General features: G+C 27.1%; 1 protein-coding gene across 1 annotated transcript in view; it reads left to right on the forward strand.

Annotated features, from left to right (window-relative positions):
- pros (homeobox protein prospero) overlaps positions 1–25738 on the forward strand; it is a 222251-nt gene that overhangs the window by 145211 nt on the left and 51302 nt on the right. Inside the window, exon 3 of the mRNA XM_075366895.1 lies at positions 8567–8627. The gene's annotated coding sequence lies outside the window, so the exon portion shown is untranslated. The remainder of the gene's footprint in view (positions 1–8566; positions 8628–25738) is intronic.

Below are 25738 nucleotides of genomic sequence, written 5' to 3' on the forward strand. Positions count from 1 at the left end.
ATAGTCGATAGCAACATCCTTATAAGGTCTGGCAAGATAATAAAAATTATACAGTGTATTAGTCTGTAATTAATGAGCAATAATAAAAAAATGTAGTAAGTATTTTAGTAATTATTACGAGCATATCAGTAAATTAAATTTTGTCACTTCACGAACAAAAAGGAAAAGAAACAAACGTATTAATTCTAAGAATACTTAACTTTATTTTTAAAAGCCATTAAAACAAGTAGAATAATAAGCACTGTATTCAAATAATTTGTAAAAATTATCATTTACCGAAAAACATACCAAATCATAATCTATATGTTTATTTCACTTTTTTTAAATCGATTTAAAATGCATCAGCTCCAAAACATTTTCTGAACCGTTTATTGAAAAATATCGTTTCGTTTAAAAGCGCATAAAATTTAATCGTTTAATATTAAATTATAGATACAAAGATAAAAAATGTATAGAGATATAGATATCTAAATTCATTAAATTTATTATTACGTTTACAGTTAGTAAATAATAATATCTCATCACATATTGAAATTGTAATCCGAACCCCTCCTATCTGAATTCAAAACCCTTATTTTTGTCAAACTTTGAAATGTACAAAACAACACGAACCGTCAACCAAACAAAACAACGTAGGATTTGAATCCTACGGGACCATATCGGTTTGAACGAGAGAGCGAAAGAGAAAGAGGGATTTCACTCGGACCCTCATTTCCCGTTTGGAGCGATGGACGAGTTAAAACGAAACGCCAAAATGCGGGTGAGTGCAGCGAGATATAGAGGTGTAATAGAGTAAAGCGAGAGCGCGAAAGAGAGTCAGGGAAAAGCGGGAGAACAAGAGAGAAAGAAAGGGTAAAACGAGATGGAGCGGGAGAAAGTGATGTCGGCTTAAAGAGAGGTGTGGTAGGGGTATAAGGGAGGGTAAACTGTCCGGTGTCCGGTGATGTGAAGAGTACGCGATGTGACAGCAAAACACAGAGTCCGATCAAATTCAAGCTGCACAAGGGGCCCACCGTATTGACCCTTTCGAAAACCCGGTCGCATAGATAACAATGTGCGCGAGGTGGACTCGTTAATTATACACCGCGGCTAATGTACACCGACATGTACATCGCGGCTCTTCAAACAGAAATCATAATCTACAGTACGAAACGATGACGTCACCATCATTTTTAATGCATTTCTGTATGCAAAACTGCATCCCTCTCTAGCGGAATACGGCCCGAGGGTCGCAACCGTACAACGAAACGCGCGACTTGTGTCATTTCTGCAAACCGACGTTAAATTACATCCATCTCTCGTACATACCTACCCTGTATATAATGCTTGTGTTCATATATTTTATCCACCGACGAGTCTCACTTTAACACATAATTACTGGGGCTTGTTACAAATATAAATTACTTTGTTTAACTTGCGTAAATTATATACCGTGCTGCATTTTGTGAGCACAATATAACCTCCGGAAATTAAACTACAAATGCATTATGATATCATTTCAATTTTTTTTTTTTTGTTATATAAAAACACAATTTAAAATTCATTTAAAATTTTTTTCAGTCATATTTTATAATTGACAGTAATGATTATCTCAATTTTATTCCGGTTACCGTTATTAAATTGGAACGTTTTATATAAATAATTTAAATTATGATATCGCTCAAAACACCTTTATTATTCACACCGTTATTTACATAAAATAACAATGTTTTTAAATTCTTTTAAACCAACGTGTAATATGGTCATTCTATCACACAAAAATTACAACAAAATGATATTAATTACACTGAATTTTGAAAGCGTCATCTAAATTTAACGCGGTACAGTAGTACAGCGTAATAATTGTAATTAAATCGTTAATAATATCCTGATAGTTTTAAATTATAGATTGAAGAAAGTAAAATTATAGAATAATGCGAGATATATGATTAATGATTATTATAAATGAAATGATTATTATAATTTTTACGTTATTTTAGCTAAAAAGAAAATTTTAGTCTAAAGAATATTTAAATATATTAGAAATGGTGCGAAATAAAAGCAATTACAAGTTCCATATTTTAAATTCATATAAAAAAATAACATATAACTTATTCCAAAAAATTACTTACTCCACGCAAAAAACTAATGTCACTTACACTTAACTTTTCTCAATTTTTTTTAATTTTTAAGCCTTCTTAGGAATATAACATTAAAGATATTTCCTAAGAGGCAACAGCTTTTTTTTTTTATTTCATCTAGGCCCAAATCTGTTTCTTATTAAAAAAAAATCTGTTTTCTTCTTTTTTGTTAATAAGATTTTTTTTTTGTTAATAAGTAATTACTCTCTTGATTAACTTAATTCATAAATCAATTATTTTTATTTGTTAACTTTAATTAAATCATTAAAAAAATAATAATTTCTTGGAAAATATATTATTTCTGTGTGAGAAAAATAATTAAAATCCTTAATACTAAATTCTGGGATATTAATAATCACACAGATGTATAACCTTCTTTAAATTTTTAATTTGTAAACAGTATATTGATATAATTTTTTTTTTAAATAACAACTTTTATTAAAATATTTTTAAATGATAAATTTCTGATCAATTCAGTTCACAATCGGTTAACTTTATATTATTAAATCATTGATAAAAGATGACTTTCTATCGAATTGATATGATATACAGTCGAGTTAATTAATGACATTTTGAGCAGTTCATTACATTCTTCCTCTTCTTTCTATTCTACATTTATATCAACTTACCTCTTACAATTAACATTATCAAACATTATTTTACACACTCTTAGTATCTTTTTCTTACTTTAATATATTTTTTATCTTCTGTCCTTCAGTTTACAACAAAAAATTTACTTATACTTGAGATGCCTTAATCCATCGACCTTACTCATTTACAAATTAATATATTTTCGTCTCAAAACTTCTTCACTTCATAGATCTTCCCAATTTTCTTCCATAATACTGCACTTCAAATAATTTTTTGTTTCTTATTTTTTCTATGTTTCACATTTCTGCCATAAAAAATTGCAATCGGTGAGTTTTTTTTTAACTTTGGACCACCGTTACGTATTACTTTAGAGGATAAGATGAATGACAATATTTGTAACGTTTGAAAATGCCATGCCTGACCGGGATTCGAACCCAGGACCTACGGAAGAAAGGCCGAGACGCTACCACTTGCGTCCGTGTTAAGCATCGTGTTAATTTCATGAATTATTTAGATTCTCAGTGAATCGATAATCCGACTCCTGGTTAACCGTATTTATAATTTAACTTAAGATGGATAATATTTAATTTCCTATTTAAATCAGCGTAAAATAATCTGTTTAAATATTATAATTCATTATGAGAAATATGAAAATTAATAGAAAACAGATAAAACCTGGAAAACGGAATAACTACCGGTATCACTTCTGACAGAAAACAATCGATAGTTACTTCAGTTGAACGAAGGCGCATTTAATAATGTTGCCCTGAGGAAGACACAACAGCACAGCAACATTTGAACTCATACGTCACTAAAAGGGCAAATAAAAAAAAAAAATGGCTTCTCCCAGGGTTTGTAGATGCATTTTGTTTATCTGTGCAGTATGCAACGAGCCCGCTGATTCTGCTGCTGCCACCACCTCTTCTACCAGTGCATGTGCAGTATATGCATTGAAGAGAGGGGCGCAGATAGGTTAGGAGATATATAGCAAAAGGGGTGGTCGGGTGGATTAATATGGGGGTGAAAAGGGGCAGAGAATTTCACGGTGAATCGGATAGTGTGCGGTGTAATAGATGAATAGATTCTGTTTGATATCCTAAAAACTGAAATAGGCTACTATAATCAACTATTCAACTCCACAAAAAAGATATTTAAACACACACACACACACACACACACATATACACACACACATATATATATATATATATATATATATATGCGCTTACACGGTATTTACATAATCATAAAACAAACCATACTTTAACGTAATTATGTTATACATTTTTATATATATCATTCTATAAATTGTCAAAGATTAATAAAACAAATTAAAGCAGAATAATAAACAAATATTTATTGCTTAAAAAATTATATATATATATATATATATATATATATAAAATTAATAAAAAATAAGTAGTAATAAATCTAACCATTATCAGATACCTGTAAGTAGATATTCTTGACCTCCAGATAATGAATTTACCTTTAAAAAAAGTGTAATGTAACTAGCAAATGATTTTTCTTTTCAAAGAAATTGATAAAAAAACAAATAATTTCCATTCTAATTTTTCCCAAAAGTCATTACCAAAAATATAATATAACCATCCTTAAAAATAACAAGAATCCTTTATCAGGTTTAATAAGGAAAAAATAAATATTAAATTACAACAAACTTAAAAGCTCCACACAAGTCTATTTATTCGAATCTTTTTAAGAATACGAAATCATTTTGCAGAAAACAAACAAGTTTTAAATAGTGTAGTAAAATAATAAAACTACTGTTGGTGGATGTCTTTTTTTTACTTGTCGCCAAGTTAAAGTGTTTATTTCGTTAAGAATACTATAAACAGTATCGTGTTCCAGGATATTCTAAGAAAACCTTTACATTGCGTAGTTAAACGTAGATGACTAAGAGGGATATTCGTTTCTATCTACACTACACAATGCACCACCATATTTCAATATAAAAGTGTAGAATTTCATCAATCATTCCTCAGGTCGATAAATATAGTCAAATTACAAAGCCACCTCATTTCTGTATTTGAACCCACTCGGTATTTTTATGGAGTTTCATTAAAAATTAACCCTTTTTTACATCCTTACTTAGCAATTTTACTGAACTCAAAAATCGAATCACCGCTCAGTTATAGAGCAACGTCAGATGTGCTAAATCGAAGATAGCCGCCGTATCACCAAAGGTGATCGCACTGATAAAAATACCTATTTAAGGTAAAATTGTGTTTTAGAATAGAAATACACGGTGTTGTAAGCATTGTAAATAAACTCCTTTATTCCTTCAGAGTTGTAAAGTAATTAAATCATTCTGTGTATTGTTACAACAGCAGCTGAGCCCTTTCTTTTTCTGTTTAGCCTCCCTAACCACCATATGGAATTACTTCACAGGATCGATGAGAATAATATATATGAATGTAAATGAAGTGTAGTCTTGTACAGTCTCAGGGTAGGTCATTCGTGAGATGAGTGATTAATTGAAACCAACCACCAAAGAACACCGGTATCCACGATCTAGTATTCAAATCCGTATAAAAATAACTTCCATTACTAGGATTTGAACCTTAGAAGACTCGACTTCGAAATCAAGTGATTTGCGATGACAAGTTTACCACTAGACCAAACCGGTGGGTTAGTCTAATGGGCAGCCGAGTTCAGTGAAATGTAGATTGTATACAACTCGACAAATGGCACCATTACTCAGTTCGCCATTGAGATTGAGAAGGTAATTTTCTATCTACAGTTGTTTCTACCTATCACAGCCATAACAAAAACTGCGACAACTAATGTAAAATAATAAAAATTGTATTTCTATCTTAAAATTCATGTTATTTTTATTTGATAATAAATTTTGCTATAAAGCGCTCAGATTATAAATCCGGACAACGATCGGGATATAAAGTGGAAATGTATACCTTAGAAATTCATTCCTTAGATTGGTAAACGGTAAGTCAAGCATGTTAACATATTATACGAGTATTTAATGAATATATTTCTAGCGTTGGAAAAAGCAAATCGTAAATCAAAAATTTGAAATAAAACCTTTTTTTGCCAGAAAATAAACTTTTTATAAATAAATTTACAAAAATCCTTTGTTTTTAAGTTACAACTGATATTTACAGTTAACTTAATTAAACTTAGGTTAATAATATTGCCGACCTCCGTGGCGCGAGTGGTAGCGTCTCGGACTTTCATCCGGAGATCCCGGGTTCGAATCCCGGTTAGACACTGCATTTTCACAAGCTACCTGTCATTCATCTCATTCGCTGAAACAGTGCTTATAAAAAGAAAGTTAAAAAATAAAAGGTTAATAAGATCTCATTAAACAATAAAAATATATAGATTACGTTGAAAATACATTTCAAAACGTTTTTCAGTATACCTTATTGTCATCCATTAAACATTTCATTAGAGTTTTAGGATTGCAGTTTATCGTTAACTCAATTTAAATTTGTTTCCACTATCAAGATACATCTTTTTTTGGAGGGTCCTGTTAAGTCTCAAAATTGTTGAGCGGATTCTCTTAAATGTAATTAAAAATTAATGAAACAACAGAACGTCAAAAAAACTAAATATTGGACTTTTTTCAAAAAATGAAAATAAAAAAAATACCAACGTTAAATAATTTTAAAAAGTAAAAATAATAACAAAATAAATATTATTTTATTAAATTACATAAAAAGATAGTGGTAATAAACAATATATTACTAATTTTAAAGATTGATGTTTTAAGTAATAATTTTGTAATAGAAAATTATTTATTTACTTTTTTTAATGTTTAGCATTGACCTAGTTTAACTACTTATTTCATTTACATCAATTTAAATTATAACATGAAATTATAAATATAAGTTTTTTATTATTAAATAATAAACCAATTAAAAAATATAAATAGTATACTACTATTAATTGTAATATTAATGAGCCAAAAATTTATTAATATTTCTTTACACCACACGTTTTTGGCTAAAAAAAAATAATGTCATCGAAATGTCTTTCTTTCGTTGTGTCTTATAATATAGAAAGATTATATATAATTTCAAGTAAAAAAAAAGTAAAAATGTCAGAACTGAATCAGAGACCAGGGTGGAACTCAGCCAAGACGAGACACTGGAGCCTTCCAACCCGTACAGCATCCCCTCAAGATCATCCCCTCTCACTCACAATTTCAACCCTTTTTTTACCCTAGCTGCTTGTTCTTAACTGCTTTATGTGGAGGAAGGGGCAGACTTGAGACCAAGCAGTGTGTGCATTGATTCATCATGGAAGACGTTAAAAATCAATACCATGTTAGCTTATACACGGTGGTTGAGAATATATATATATGAATGTGTGTGAATATTTTATTGTTTGTGTGTAACTAAGAATTAAAAAAAAAAATTCCCTATAATATTAAGAAAATAATAATTTAATCGGTATTAAAAAAAAGTATAAAGATCAGGTGTAAAAATGTAAATATATGGAATCTCTAGCAATACATGATAGGAAAAAATACAGTTCATGTTAAGAACAACAGTATAACAAATAAATAGGTGTAAAATTTAGATTTAAAAAAAAAATTCGTAGTAATTTTTTCAATTGTATCAAGAAGTAGTACCCTCAAGATGTGAATAATAGCGCAACAAAAATATTAAATGTGTTTATATTATGTGTTCCTTTTAATATTTAAATTATAATAAATGAATGTATATTTTAAGTTATAAATATATGAAAAATTTCATATTTTATCATATGGTAACACTATTCAGGAAGCTAACAAACGAGTACTATCAAAATACGACAAAACTGATCCTTTCCACAATTAATTCATGACAAGAGTAATTAAAATCAAAACACTTATTACTTGCGTTACCAAAGAGATAAACAAAACCGATGTGTTTAAAAATTACAAGTAAATAAACAGAATAGTAATCGTACTACAAATAACCTAAATATGCTCCCTACCGAGTTGAAAGTATATAACGCATTATTATCAGCAGAAAGGGGTACAATTATTTATTGCTTTACACAATCTTTAATAGTTATATTTTCTGTTGTGACGTATTTAAATCATCTGGGATCTAAGAGAAATCGGAGTTGCGCTTTTTTTAATAGAAATTATTACTATGACAGAGCTAGTCCCTACGGTAAACAGAGTGAAAGTGTCCCTAATACAGCTGAATATCGCTTAGCTTAACATGCTCATTTGCAACCGTAAATTTTGGTTCAGTAAAAACCTCATTGGAAAACCACTTCATTCTTTATTTTACTTAGTAATCCTGGCATGGTATGATTGTTATTCTTGAAAATTATGAAAATTTCGGAAGCGATTTGTGAAACGTGTAAAATCATCTACAACCATTACGGTTACGGGAATTTAACAAACAATACAAATTTTAAGTAACATTTGATAAGGTTTACTGATTTATATCAAAACCAGAATAAAAACTTGATATAACGGACGTAGTAAAAAACCATGAAAAAAATTATTAACAAAACATTATTTGAATGTTATAAAAATTAAAAAAAAAAAAGATTAAATGAAAAAATGCAAAAACGTTTTTCTTTTTCATAACATTTATAAATCATTCAGTTTACCTTTAGGCTAATAAAAGAACAAAGCTTAATGATACCATTATGTAAATAGTATAATAATGTATAATCCAAATGGTTTTTAATTCTTGCTACTGCACTCCATAATTAATTGTTACTAATATATGTAAATAACAGTAATTAGTACTAGCTTAATATTTAATTAATTAATTATTATAATTTTCAAAGATTTATATTCCGTAATATTTCATTTGAAATATTTTACTAACATATAAAAAGTATTTGTTTTTTTCTCTATTTTTCAGACTAGTCACACATAACAAGAGGCGGGTCAACTTTTATTCATTTACAAGAATAGAAATACAGGTAGATATCAAACATAGAAAAATAATATTTAAAAAAACATTAAAATTAATGTGATAAAATAAAAAGCAAGAATCTCTTAACTTAATTTTATAATTTAAATTATAATATAATTAGTAATTCAATATTTTATGTATAATAATAATCTATTTAATCTACGTTGTATTATTTGAAAATGAACCTATTTGTTCTTAATGCGTTTATATGTTTTTACATTTCTATTAATATTTCAATGTAATTATTTGTTTACAGATTACTGGATATAAATATTATTATGTAATTTTTGTCATATTTTTTATCTACTTGTTTTTTAATCTTGTACAATTATGGAAACTTTCAAGTCAATTCAATTCAATCGAAAAATTTGAAATAAATAAGCATTATTGTTACTAAGAAAACTAACAATATTATAATTAGTATAATGATAAGCAATTAATACATCAAGCTTAAATAGAAGAAAAAACATGTTAACAGTCAAATAACAAAGTATATGTTGTGCAAGAAAGATAATTTCAAATCAAAAAAAACAAAAAATTTTAGTTGAAGAATTCTGAACGAGTTCTTGTACATATATATTATATTTAAATTAGATAATATATTAATTTTTTTGAAAATATCAGAAGATGGGATGACAAATATCAATCACAGCTGGAACAGCAGATAGGGTTCGACTTACAACAAATTTAACTTATATGTATACTTTAGCTATTATAAATCAAAAATTCTTTCGAAATTACCTATAAAAATAATCACCAAATAATTTTGAAAAAAGAAGTACAATCATCCTTAAAATTATTATTTTTTATCTTTTTATTCTTCTAACTAATGGCTTTTTTCTATTGACAAGTGATACGTATCCGATCAATAAATAAAAGAAAATCCAATCCATAAATAGAAGAACGTATTTTTTTTACTTTTTACAATTTCTTTCTTCTTTTTAAGAAATATTATGATGATTGGAATAGTAATTAACCTTTACCACAAGAAATGGGGATAAATTTTAATCCTTACAAAAAAATTTAGTGACGGTTTTTTTCAATTTGACATTTTTTTCTTTTTGGAACACTAAATGGAAAATTTTCCATATAAAATTATTATTTCTATACGTTCACTTTTCTCACAAAAATACGATTGTAAAAAAAAAATTTATTTGAATCATGATAATTAAAGAAATAAAAATTTAAGAACGGAATTAAAATTCTAATTACTGAAAATTTTTTAATTATAAAGAGATTCTTTTTTAATTTACCAGCCAAAATGAACGTTTTTATAGTATTTTTATTGGTTTTTTTTTCTTACTTACAAACTAAATTATAAATATGCATGTACAACAGTTGTAAATTATTTGTTTTCATATAGTTATATTGTATAACCTAACACTTGAATTTACTAAATTAATTAAATAAAAATATCAAATCGTATGTTTCGAAATAGGTGTCACCGTATCTGATTACAAATTTGCATGATTTTTTTTTTATTATAACAATTAAATTTTACAAAGCTGTTTAATCGTTATATAATTAAGATTAAGGATTAAATATAAATTATTATAAATGTGTTTTATAAATAGTAATTAAAGCATTTAAATAATTTAAAAGCGTGAAATATTTTAAAACAATTAATCGATTAAACGTAAAGTAAAGAAAGAAATTTCAGAATATTATTTTCTGAAGTCGTCCCTCATTTGTAAGACAAAGTTCCGTGTCCGGAACTTCACATTTAAGAGGGTGCAAAGAGGCTTGGGTTGAAGAAAAGAATGAAGTCATACAGGGGGAGAAAAATGTCTTTTCACAAGGGTGTAGTATGGGGGAGTAATGCATATTACAAGAGACTGCAAAGAACAAGGGGGGTGGTGGTGAAGGAGGGTTTTCTTGCCAATAACTCAGCACCGCTAAAATACATAATCCCGTGTTTTACAACTTTCCCAGGCGACACGTTAATTTCTATCACTTATTAACACTCCTGATAAGCCATACACTGCCTTCGTGAAAAAATAATAATAATAATAAAAAAAAAATGTTAATCTACCGTAATGGCTTAAACAAGCTTTACCCACGGGGGCTTAAAAAATCCTACCGTAGTGTTTATTTTCCTATCCTCAATGAATTCAACAACACTTAGAGTGCTAACATATTATTTCGTTACCAACCCTTCCGTATAGAGACAGCTACTGTGTTCTAAATACCCATCGTATCACCATATCGTATTTTAAATTGATAACAATCAATTCAGATCCCTTCCTGCCTTTAATATTTCTATACATTTCCCTTATGTTTTGAGCAAAAACTTAAAAATATAAATAAAAAAAAATAGATAACATGGATACCAGTTGAATCAAACATTTATTTATAAAAAAAATCTTTTTAATTTCACATTAAAATTATTCATCATCAACACCTAAAATTTATTTCCTATAAAAGATCGATTAGAGTCATCTCATCTTCAAAACAATATCTTTGTTTACTTCCAACTTTTGACTAATGAAACAATAACACGTGTACCATATAAAAATAGTAATACCTTAAGGATTTTAAAGCAATTCTTGTGAGAAAAATATAAATAAATAATACAAAAAAAAGAAATAGAAATAATAAATCTACCACATTTAAAATAATTTCTTCATAAAAAAAAAAGACTATAATTTAAATTAAAAAAAAGAAGATAATTTAAGTATAATTTATTTTAATTACAGCTTAAATAAAAGGTTAAAATTAAATTAAAAATTTAAATAAAGTCCATGAACTTAATTCTAAAACTCTTAAATTCAATTAAATTTGAAGAGGCAAAAATTTTAATACTGTTTTTAATATCGAGTGATGGAATTGGTGGGAGTTTGTTAACAAGATTCATTATATTAATAAACAAAATATATTTATTTAGTTGCAAGGTACACAGATTGTTCATATTGTTCCATTTTGTCGACAATTTGTTTTTTTTAATATGGTTCACTGATTAATTTTAAGAAGTAAAAATTTACATTAATATAAAAGTTTTAACTTTTCAGGAAAACTAAATGGTTAACTTTAAAGGTATTCCAATTATGAGAAAACGATTTTAAAATTACAAGATTGTTTATATGCTGCACCTATAAATATAATAAACTGCTCACAAAGTTTTATATTTTCAATACATTTGAAAATCATTGTTTTTACCTTAAATAAACCAAAATTTTATAAATTTTTTTCATATTTCAATAGTAATTTAAATATCTTAATAAGAGAAAAGAATTTTTCTAATTTGGTTCAGATTCAAAATTGAAGATTAAAAGTACAAAATAAACTCTGTTCTACATATGAAATAAATGACGTAATGGAAATAAGATAATAAAAATGAGATATCTAAAATCTAATGAAAGGAAAATTATTTTAAAATAATTTTACATATTTTATTAAGTACGTTAGTACTTAATAATTGTGTAGTTAAACAATACTTTTTAACCGTATTGGAGTTATTTTTGCAAAATATTTCATCGATTTTTTAAACAATCTCATAATTATTACAAAGATAACGGTTTAATTCATGAGAAATAAGACTTAAACTTGGGAGTAGGAATACAGTATGTAAATTTTGTAGTCTATAAAAAATTTCAACCTTAACGGCATTCTAATTCAGAACCTTCTGATGATTGACCCTAGGCCCTATTTTAAGTAGAAAGTTTAAAAAGTAACATATTTACAATAAACTATAAAAATGTAATCGTTTAATTACTTACAAATGTATATTTTGTAATTGTATTGTTTTTTTTTATTTAATTAATTTTTCCTAAATGTAATTTTACTTACTTATTCGTATTGTAACAAGTTGATTCCCAATTACATTTATTTTTTCATGACGGGTGAAAAATTAACTTTGTAGCGAGTAAAAAATATGATGAGGGTGAAAGGGATTCAGATTCGGAGCAACCTGGATGAAAGAAGAGACCATTCCGCCATGTAGACAAATTACTGATGATGGTTTTTTTCACATGATTTATTAACCATAAAAACTTCTTTTTTTAATATTTCTCGCTCTTAAAATTGTATAAAAATCAGCTTTTATGGTTAGTAAAAACAAAAAACAAAAACAATTAAAATGATCTGTCATTGATTTAAGTTTAATATTATAAATTAAAATTTAACTTAATTGGTTGAAGGAAGCAGATCATATCCAATGTATTTTATATTTTTTTATAAAAACCTTTGAGTATTGATTAATCTGCTGATGATATTTTAACATAGAACTGTGTACGTCGAAGTAAAAGATCATTGTGAAAGTATAAAAAGAAATAAACAACTTAAGAAAAACATAAATAAAGAATTGAAAACATTAATTAAATAATGCACAAAAACACGATGGCATCGGTAAAACATTAACGATACCCCACGTCCTACGTACCATAAGATTAATGTTTTTTTTTCTTTTTATTACTCCAAAAGAACCTTTTGATCACATTTACGGCGATTAAATGTTACTTTATCTACTCTAACAGCTAATAAGATGTTAAAACCAAAGACGAATAAAAAAGAAGTATTAATGAAAGAATAAACTTAAGAATTGGTAAAGTGGAAATGTCCAAACTTGTTGACAAAAAAGGCAAACAGTCCAGCTCATTTAATATAAAGGAAAAGAGGGTTTCCGCCCTAGCAATTACCCTTAAATTAATTCAATCAAACGTGCTTTCCAAACTAATAAAAGTTACCCTCTTTCTTTATAAAACCACAAGAAAGTTGAACGAATTTACAAGAATATATGTTATCCTTTCTCTGCTTTTAAATTAACTAATCCATAATTTAAAATTTCTTTCAAAAATAAATGTGATTATTAATAACCAATAAGGGAATACTCGTTTTAATTACATAAATCTTAAAAAAAAATAAAACGTATTAAAGATTTCATCAATTTCTTTTAATTAATGTTTATTTAAACAATTTGAAAATATTTACTACTTTTCATTACAGAAGAAATGCTTGTAATAGAAAAATTTAATAATTAAAAATAAATTTAAAAATATTCGTTATCAGTTTCTTTTCTTTTTTTTTCATTTATTCTACATTTTTCTTTTATTTACATTTACTCGACTAAAAAAATAACAATAAAATAAAATAAAAGTTACGTAAACTTTTTTCGCCTTTCATAGATTAATTTAACAAAGAACTTTTAGAAATGTTATGTAATTATATTATTGAACGCATAGAATCTCAAATAATTGACGGCGGAAAGAGTAAGTAAGGAACAAAGACTGTTGATAAAATATATGTAAAAAGGAAGATAGAAGAATTGAAGAATAAAAAGGAAGGAAAAGGACATTAAGGATCTCAACAATCAAAACGGCGTTTTAAATAAAAGTTTTATTAGTGAATAAAGGATGTCTTAACTCCTAACGTATGAAAATACTAAACAATCCGTTGATCACAGACTTAATTGTGTAACTTTTTTTTCAATTTGAAACCAATTTAATGTTAATAATAAAATTCAAAAACTATATAAATTTATTAAAAAAAAATTATTCCAATTTTATCTCAGTTAAATCTGTGATAAGCAAGTGAATTCGGTCAGAAGTGGTTAACACGTGAATTTCTCAAACATTAAGTAATAAAATTATTTTACTTCAGTCTTCAAGTTTCCTCAGCCATCATTATTTTATAATATATCAGAAGATCGTTGCTAGTAATTTCTAATTTTAGAGCGAGAAAGAGAAATTATCCAAAAAAAAACAAAAATCAAACCAGACATATTGCTGTTATATGTTCATTTAAATAGACCATTTTTTAATTGAATTTTATAAAATTTACTATCTTAACCAAAGAATTTCATTTTTAACTTTCCTTGAATTTTCAAGGAATTTAAATAATTATTTAATTTATTGTTACTTTATATTTAAATTTATGTTCAAATAAAATTAATAAGATCTTCTTGTGAATATCTTTCTTATGATTTCATAAGAAAGCTACCTATTGTAATGGGTTACCATGATTCGACTTCCGGAAATTTCAACATATCTTCGCGTTTCACATCCCCCAGACCCGAAAACCACCGTCAGCTCAAACATTTATGAGCAAAATCTAAAAGTTCTAAATAAAATTGAAATAATTAAACAATAATATATTTCAATATTAAGCTTGATATATATATATATATATATATACGTAGGTATATATCAAGCTTACACTTATAAAACAATTCATTCCAGTTAAAGACTCGTTAGTTATTATTATTATTTCATCTCAGTTTCTAATATTTTATGTCAAAATACTTCCATTTTCTTCGAAATAGATTTGTAAAAACTAAATAACTGAGAGCAAAAATATTAAGAATTTAACCGATAAGAAAATTAAAAAAAAAATATTTTTATGCACTAAATTCGAGGTAATAAGATGAATGAATTTACGACAAAAGAAAATTTGTAATACAGTAAAGAAGGTATGCTTAAAACATTTGTCCCGGTTAGAAATGAGTAACTAACGCAGTTTTTAAAGTAAATTTGTAACATACTTTAAAATTTAATATAAAAAACGAATATTACATTACTAATCTACTGCAGCATAAAGAACGTACTCCAAAGATTTTTACGAATAATGTTTCTCCCTAGTGCGTAATTAAACATGATAAAGGTCAATGACACTATTCAACGTGTATAATACGATTTAAATGTTAGATACATTATTAAGATGGACCAGCAGTCAGTCCATTGTATCGATAGGAAATGATATCTAAAGTGAAACACCTGAGCGGCTAACCGGAAGCGGCCAGATTTGCTCATGACTCATGGGCAGTGGGCCCTGTCTCCTCGCGGGTTCCCACACAATGAATCCAGGAATAGGACTTGCCCACACCTCGACTACTCCCGTCACCGTGATCCTCCGCCCTTTACTGTGTCCCCAAGGCCGCTTCCGTCGGTCGGCAACGGCGGCACCTAACCGGCACCCATAGTGTTCAATCCATCCTCCAGAACGCTTTCCTTCACCGTGTCTCCACTTCCTAACCGGATACAGTAGTAACTACAATGATTTCGTCATTTCCTTCGATCTAATTAATTATTATCTTCAAACTATCTCATTTCCTATAAACAGTAGTAAACCGAAATAAACTACGCTTCCCGTTTAAAGGTAAGGTTTATTACAACGAGCAGAAACTACAGTCTTTAATTTTAAAATCCCCTTTTATAATGTAACAATACATTTATTGAAATTTACTCATGCATGCATATGAATTTTAACATAAACGCACACACAAACATATACTAACGGTCCATACAACAATCGAATGTTAAATTTACTCATTAAATGATAAACTGACCGAAACTAATCGACGGTACTATGATTAGATTATAGATATTTCTTAACACAGAAAATACGTAAACAAAATATTTTCTAACTAAAAAACGCAATATTTATCTTCTTCTAAACGGGTAGAATTTTATCACTTTTTGAATCTCGTTAGTGTAAAACATTTTAAGAAAGAAATCAACCAATTATATTATTCATCGTAAGATAAGAAACAAAGTAATTATAAAATATTGCGTAATTTTCATGTTTAAATCAACAAAATTATAATATCTTAAAATTTCAATGGTTTAATTTCAATCAAAAATGTAGTCATTCAGAATATTAGCAAGATAAAATGCAAATGCTAATTTGTAAAACTAAATCCCATACAGTATACAATTTCAATACAATTGAATCTGTTTAAATTGCAGAATACAAGTTTAAACTTCTCAAAAATTTTTTTTTTTTAATTTCTATTTTAGCATGCTTCTTTTTCCGGTCATTATTATTTTATTTTTATTACAAGTAAAATTTTAAAACAATAACATATAAAATACAAAAAATTCATAACTTAGAACAAACCAAGTCTATTAAGCTCCTTATCATCGATAAGTCCTAAAAAAATAGAAAAAAAATCTTCCAGGACGTAAGACAATTATAAGATAAACAATATTACTACCTAAGATTTGAATAAATAGACCTTTTTAATCAATACTAGAAAACTAATAAGAAAAGTCGTGTAAAATAAATAATCAACATTAGTATTTGAAATAAATAAAATCAGATAATTAGGCTATATATAGAGTCAGATGCCATTTGGTCAATATTTGTAATAAATATTAATTAAATATGATTATTTACAAAATGTTTATTATTTTTAATTATTAATTCTAAATTAAATTAGATTCTTTGTAATGAAATAAAAGCCTTATACAAAAACATATTAGAATTGGTCAATAGAAAAGGTTAACCACACTACGAAAAGCTCTGATGAGAAATTCTAGTTGGAAATAGACCAGATGGCCTGTCAGTGAACCATATATTACTACATCCTATTGTACTACTGATAACCTATTCTAGAAAAAAAAAAGAACGGACATTGTGTAAAACATATAAAGAAATTTTTCATTAAATAACTAATATTCTAAGCTATTTGGGTTTTTTTTTTAATTAAAAAGTGGCATAATTTGAAAAAATACTTATTTCAACCAAAAGGTTTATTAATTAATTTTATTATTTGTACCAAAATATTAACAAACTTTTCATTTTGTAATTAAATTATTTTATTTTATTTCTAAAAGGATGTTATAAGATTTAAAACAAAATTTGAGATAAAAACAACTATTTATTTCCCTTTTTCATAAATTTCTACGTTTGCTATGACGGTTAAAATATTTCTTAAGCTATGAAGTTGGCCCAAATAATTTTTTTTTCAAAAATAATTAAGCCTGTGCTATCAAAAATTTAAATTGACGATTTTTGTATTTTATTTTAAGTGAACTTAAAGAGGTTTCCTTTAACCCGTTAGTCACTTAACCTACTAGGCATATTATACAATTATCAGCCAGAAAATAGAATAAACTGATCTTTTGAAAGGGAGTAACAAATCACACCGAAAATGCATTGACTCAGCATCTTCAGCAAGGCTTTATCAAGAACCAACAACCCACAGAATCCAAAAAAAGAAAGAAGAGATTAAGGATAAATGGTTAAAAACGACTGAGTACCCGTGGAACATCAGTTATTTATCAAGAATTTTCGGTTGATCAGTTTAAATATAAACTGCAAAAAAATTCGTTTCCTTTACAAATTAGAGAGCTATCCAGGAACGTAACAAAGTTCCTAGAGTAAATACCTTGCCCGTTCCCGGATTTATATGGTGTGTGGAAGTGTCCAACTGTAACATGAACAACCAGTCCTCGTAAGCAATAATATGAAAAAAACTAGTTGCATCAAAGGTTTGAAAATCAGTCATTCAAAAAAAAAAAAAATAGGTTGGATGACTTAGTAAAATAAATTTTGTAAGATTCTGAAGTGGAAAGGAACCGGTTACTATTCCATGTAAAATAACCTTTTTTTATGTATTAAGTAATTAATTTTTTTTTTAATGTATTAAGTAATTAATACATAATACAATACTGTACATACTACAATGCTACCAAATCTTTATATAGTAGTAAATTATATCAATTATAACCGTTCATCAATGTGCCCTTAAATTGATTTTTTTAATAATTATATAGCTTCATAAATAGCTACAGATAAATCACTTAAATTGTTTTCATATAGAATTATGAATTAAATACATATAAAATTATAAATTATAATAAAATTTATACATACGTTTATAAATTATATAGGTTGTAAAGCCATGTGAAAATACCGGTAATAAAGAACATAAAGAAAAAGTTTTTTTCAAGAAGACGAAACTGGTGAGAACTATAAGAAAGTAAGAGGTTAAGAGACTTTAAAAAAAAAATAGAGAGCAGTATAGAATGTCATCAAAGGAGCAAAGAAATTGATATTGCACGATCTCACGAGTTAACCCCCGGATCCCGCCGGAAACCGCAAATTCACCTTCTCAAGAAATCCAACTCCCCTATTGCAGCTACTATGTACAGTAGACTACACAGCTTCTTAAACAATATCTCAGTCTCCTTCACATTTTGTATTTTTTATAACTTGCTCTTGAATGCCACACACACACACGCACGCACACACAAACGCATGAACAAACACTACCACAATCATGTATACATGTAGCACTGAATTAACCGACATAAAAATTAAATTAAATATTCCCCCTTTCAATACACAAACAAAAACTCAACCATTTTTTTTAATTTATTTATTTTAATTCTGTTTTTTGACTGATTCATCTGCTATAAAATTGATTAAATATTTAAATATAGCTTATACATCCATAAAGATATAAAAATTAAAGACTTCCGTACTTTGTGAAAGGTCTAAATATTTAAACCTTATTTTTCTTTTCAAATACTTTTCCTGGAAAAACGACTTCTTATTTTCATACTGATATTAATTTCTGAATATTCTTTTATCTTCGCGTGAATTTCGCGAAGTATTTATAAGTTACCATAATAAACAAAAAACTTCTTAAACTTTCATAACCCAAAGCACTTATATAACATTTAAATAAATTACATGCTGTACAAAAATTACGCTACGAAATCATGATTCATATATTTTTTTCAAAAACCACACGCGTGCATGAAAACACATCAAAGGTACCAAGGGCTATAGAGGAGGTTGAAAACTTGACTTTAAGAGGTGGTAGTTTGTGGACTATCCGTAATAGTTAACATTTTAATCAGATTGGTCCCTCGTTTATGTCTTTACTAAATAATTTGTTTTTGGATTCAAATTAATAACAAATCTTGGTCAAACGCTCATAATGTCATATCCACAACTGAACTCGTCATCTAACAAGAAAGAAATATACAACTGCTCCTCAGTAGATAAAGTTATATCATAGTATAATCTGAATATACGTATATATTACAATTTCAAAACAAAAACGTATGCTCCACAATAAATAATAAAATTAATTAAGTTGAATATTGTTTTTCTTTGACTATAATAAAGCATTCTGACTTCCACATTGATATTTTTTTAAATATACTAAGATTAATCCGGTATTTCAATTAATATTATTGTATACGTGTCAATTATAAATTTTCCAATTTCAAATCTTTCAGTAACCTGGCTCTTTTTTTCATTTTATTACAATCAGCAATTTTGCATTTCACTATAAGAATATTACACGTACAGAAGTTCCAGATTAGAAAATTGTTTCAAGATCTAGTGTAAAAGAGTAAAAAAATACTGAATAGCTGAAGAGGGAAGGAATAAAAGATATAATCTCATCGTAGTTAATACTAAATAAAATTTCATAATTTTTTAACCATTAATTTAATACTTTCCCGTCCCTTTATAAGGCATTATTATATAAAAACCAATACTAAGCTTTAATGGAACTCAAAAAGTAAAATTTGAAAACTTATATATATATATATATATAAAATGTATTTTAATAAATAATAACCGATACTAAAATTTTGATACAATGCACCATTTAAACTTATAACTGAAAATAATACTTTTTTTAAATTGCAGATTAATTAACTTTCATGAAAACTTTTAATAATTTTACACAATAACAATGCATCTATTTTTCAATTCAAAATACATTATTAAAAGAAGTATTCAAACAAAATCCAAGAACAATAAAATAAAAAACTGGGTATTCAGTTTAAACATTAATTTAAATGCAGAGAATGAATTTTTTTTAAAAATTACATCTTTTAAAAATTGTCTTTATTTGGTAGTTTTATAGATTGCTTTATATAAATTACAGTTGTTTTTTTGTAATTTCAAACGAAAAATTTAACGATTTTCGTAAGAAGTAGACTATGCAATTAAAATCTTTAAAATACAACCATTAAAAATGTATAATTTAAAAAAAATAATAATAATAACAATGGGGAGATAAAAGAAAACCCACCTTCATTAAAAAAAAATTTAACATGGTCTATGAAATACGTAACTAATAGTCGTCATTCTTATTTTATTAATTTTATCATTAATTAAATAAATTAAAAATACGCTTGATTAAAAGCAATGAGGTGAAAAAAAATAAATTTTAACAGATTCTAAACGTATTTAAAAAACCTTATAATACCGAATTGAAATATCTGCAACTCAAATATTTACACGGTTAGATCTGTCATATCGTTACCATCTAAGTTTATCTTTTCCTCTTTCACTCTCCTACCTATTGTTCTCTTTCTCTCCAACTTGCGCAGTTATGTGGGTAGCGTCTCGGCGTTTCATGCGGAGGTTTCGGGTTCGAATCCCGGTCAGGCGTGGCATTTTTTTATATGCTACCGAATTCCACCGGGCTAATGGCCGTAACTGTTGATTCACGCTCTTTCGTAAAACTGAATTAAAATCCTTAATTGTGTCTACAAGATATAACAAGAATCTATAGAAAAGGTTTTTTTTTTTAATTTTTTCAACCAAATATAACATCAGTGTTCAGTCTGATATTCAGAAGTATACGTAATCGCCTTCTGATTTAAAAAAAAAAATTTTTTCTAGTCAAACAATTACATAAGAACAAAAAATTACATTTGAATACTAGATCGTTGATACTGATGTTCTTTGGCGGTTGGGTTTCAATTAACCACACGTCTCAGGAGTAGTCGACCTGAGTTTGTTCAAGATTACAAATTTACCGGTACAGTTTTAGACCAAAGACGAAAGTGGACCATAACTAATGGTGGACAAAAATACTGGTGGACGTTAAAAAGAAATAGACAAACAAAACAGTGGACATTAGATTTTTTGTGGACCTCAGTGTAAGTGGACTTTACCGTGTGGACCAAACGTCCGTTAATCTGTTACACTAATAACTCGCTAATGACTCTAATTGCGACTATAAATAAAAGTATTAAAAAAATAAAAATTACAGGCATTCTGTTTTTAATCGTAATAGATAGCAATTTTACTAAAGGGGACATTTGATATTTATTATCGGTAAAACAAATAGAATAAATTATATAAAAATTAGAATTTTTAGTATAAAATATTCATAACGACTCTAAATCTAATGCGTTCAACAATTGGGAAAATTAAACGTAAATCAAATTAATGTAGTAATTTACCTAATAATTAGTAAGAAAAAGCTCTTTAGAATCGTTTACAAACAATTAAAATCAGAATTACATGTACGTTTCGATTGTTAAAGTATAATTAATCGATATAAAAGAATTAATAATAAAACGTAAAGAAAGAAAATAAAAAGACCAACCAAATCAATAAACAAAAAGGCCAACATTTATGAAGCATTATAAAAAAATGTATTTGTACCGTTTTATTCTTACGTTATATGTATATAAAATAGTTGTTAATAAATACATATTGTTTATACGTATAAAAATAGTTGTTTAGATTACACCTAAGACAGTTTTAAGGAATGTAAAAAATAAAGTTGTATGTATTCTTACCAATAATAATACAAATATATCAAATAAGATTTTAAATTAATAATATATTAACAGTGAAAATTTTATCTTTATGTACACAAACCTTTTTAATTAGCCTATGATAAAATAATACAATACAAATTGTACAACATGCTTTATAAATAAAACATCACAATAACTTTAACAAATTTCCATAATTTAACTTGAAAATAGGAAAACCATAAACAAAATCACTAATGGTTTTTGATCATAAATTTTTCTACATATATATAGCAATATTTTAATATAAAATGAATCTCTACAATTACGAATATTTTTAACGACTCCACTTTGTTTTTTAATAATATAAAGTATTTTTTTAATGATAAAAATTAAATATAATTTGACTGAAGAAAGTTAACTATAAAAATCAATTAACGTTAAATATCGAGCTAAATTTTTCAGTTATATTCTTGATTATTTATGGGAAAATACGTAATAAAAGTTGTAATTATCACTAAATATAAAAAATTTGAATATTTTACAAACGTAGAGAATGATTTGACAACATCGCTTAGCGTCTTAAAAAAGGGAGTGTAGCGCAAAAGGAGGGTAATACAAAGAAATCAAACTTCGAGGGGGGTAAAAACCGGAAGGAAGAAAAGAAGGAACTTGCTTACAATGCACCCCTATAAACTATAAGATGTTTAGTTGTAACGGTCGTACTACGTTTAATTCTCACAGGTAACAATCGATGCTTTTCGCTCTCCCTTATAAGAATTCTGACTACCTAGCTACCCGCTTACAAATCAACCGAAGGAGACCCTTTTCTATAATGCCAAGAAGTCTTCAACGACCAACCGGTTCCGTATCAAAAGAGCGTCTTGAGAAACGACCGTTGAAGTCTTAAGTCAGTACAGATTTTTTGTTCGGCTGAGCTTAAGAAGGGGAAGAAACGAACGTTCTCCTTTACGCACGCGTCTTTCAAAGCACTGGGTGTGTCATGGGGGTTGGTTCTACAATTCCAAGTCAGTTAAACGTTGGAAAACATTTTTTAAGAAAGTAACGTACAAAAATCTTTTCTTCTTCAAACCTATATATATATTATATTTTTTTAAATACAAATAAAAATCTAAAAGACCAGATAGGAAAAAAATATTAAAAAAAACAAGATATTTGCCTAAAATCGATTAGATGTACACAAAATATAATATATTTTTTCTAATAACTGTAACAATAAAATAAATAATTTTTAATAAAAGTAATCATTGTTGTCATTAATAATAATTAAAGCACTTAATAAAATGTTCATTATTTTGTCTACAAATAAATTCACCGAATTAAATATAATGGAAAGAAATACACAAAATCTGTAACCCATTTACTCGGGGAAAAATTAATTTTTTTTACACATTTTCAGAAATATAATAGTTCTCCGTTTCGAATCTCGATCAGGCATTGCATCTTTTCATATACTACCAACTTCCACCGGGCTAATAAACATGGCTGTTTATGCCCGCTCTTTCATAAAATATATATATCTATATAATCTATAACAAAAAAGTTATATTCTGTTGTATATAAAGCAAAACAAAATAGTTATAATAGTTCGAATAACATTATAATTAGAATTCAAAACAATCTGAAATTACAAAACACGAATTTTTTGTAATGAATTCCTTTTTAAAATAACTCTTTATCAATTTCAACAATTTACTATTTTTTAATAATTAGTAAGATTTTATTTAAGTTTACCAATTTATTATTTTAATTCTTCTGATGTATTCTAAAATATTTCTTCCTAACAGAATTCCTGAATATCTTCTAAAAACTTTAATATATTTTTTTACGTAATGCAACTAACTGAACAAACCAAATCAATATTATTTGATTGGATTACATTACTAAAACCAAAGATCTGATGTAGACACCATATGATTTACATGTACGCCTATTAAATTACATATATTTTTTATTACATTTTTTTTTTTTATTGAATTATTATTATTTATTGCAAAATCTTTTTTTACAATCAGAGGTTAATTAAAATGAATATATTTAAATTTAAAAAAAAGGAAATGAAGTCGGATTCGAGCCGATGTGCCTTTCCTTTGTAAGATCCAAACATTTCATTAAATAAAAATTTTACTGGGCTATAACTCTGGAACCAAAAAAATAAGTACCACTTTTGATATATCGCTGAAAAACTCTCAATGAGAGCTTATTATTGCAGTAAAGAAAAAGTCCAAAATTAATTTTTTTGGATTTTGGGCTTTTTTGGACAATTTTGATCCATTCGATTGAAATAAAAAGAGGAGGTGCACACTTAGATGTTACAGCAGTCCGAAATCCAAAATTTCAACATCCTACAACTAATCGTTTTTGAGTTATACGAGATGCATACGTACGTACAGACCTCATGCCGAAACTAGTTAAAATGGATATTTCCGTTGAAATATAAAAACCGAAATTTTTCGCGATCACAATACTTCCTTTACTTCGTACAAGGAAGTAATAATATATAAAAAATTTTAATTAATAAGAAATTTATATAAGTCCACGATTAGTAGAAGAGAATGCATTAATGTCTAAATAAAAACATTTTTTTATTCGATAATTTATGAATTTCATTGAATAGGGATAAAAATTTTAAAAGAATAATTATTATTATTATTAAATAATAATTATTATTATTAATAAATAATAATAACAATAAACTGTACTAAATTTAAAATATTACAAAAGGAATATTATTTATTATGGTTCAAAACATTTTTTGTTGTAGGTATGGAAATTATTTTCGGTGAAAAATTTTCTATAATTTTATGTTAGTAACTAAAAATATTGATATTTAAAATTTTCTTAAGTTAATCATAAATTAAAAATTATTTTAAATTCAGAAATAAAAAGATACATAATAAAAACAATAAGAAAAAACATAAAACTTTCCTCACATTCAAGCGCTCGAGATTGACCTGATTTAAATTGTTATTTTTCTAGCCGTTATTATCATATTTACTTCGTAATATGAAAATATGGATCGCATTAAATGATAGCAAATAATATTTTTAGAAAAAAGTGATTTCATAAATAAATTACAACGTAAAATTAAAGAGAGACAACGGTAAGTGTTTCAGTGAATTTTTTCTTTTTTTTACGAAGAGATATATGATAAATGAGACAAGCAATAAATCAACTTAGCGGTAAACTTGTTTAATATAAGGCTCGTAGCACTAAAAGGCTATAACCACTCGTAGCAACTAAACTGACGAAATATAAACATCAATTGATTAAGGTGAATAGCTTTGAATATTTCACGATGACGACTAACTTAAAAATAGATACACTTGGGAGATAAACTTTGACGACACCCACTGATGATCGTCGAATCCCGGATGGGAACCGACACTCGGCTCAGGACGCGGGTGACGTCTCTCCCTTCAGCTAATGAGGAAACGGAAAGAACCGGACCTGAACAAGGGACGGATCAGACCGGACAAGGCTTGTTGAATTCATATTAATTACCTCCTTACGGCCTAACTATGTTGGAACACAATTTGCTCTCTCTCCCGCCAGTTGAGGACAACTCCGCGTATCGCATTTCACACAAACAAACGACGCCAAACTGCCGCTGTTATTCTGCACAATATAAAGCGTGTATAAGTACAGCGTAATTAATTAAATATTGCCGTAGAAATGCATTTAAATCAACTATTTCCTGCTTTAATTCGAAATGGACCTATTTATACTTAAGTACCAAGACGTAGTATTAATATAATGCAGAATAAATTATATGTAAACTATCAGAATTAAAACACAACAAAGATCTATTTAAATATAACAATTTAAATTACTATTAGCTTTAAATTCACGCAACAAGATA

The sequence above is a fragment of the Lycorma delicatula genome, chromosome 5, assembly GCF_047948215.1.
Source record: "Lycorma delicatula isolate Av1 chromosome 5, ASM4794821v1, whole genome shotgun sequence".
Taxonomy (NCBI): Eukaryota; Metazoa; Arthropoda; class Insecta; order Hemiptera; family Fulgoridae; genus Lycorma; species Lycorma delicatula.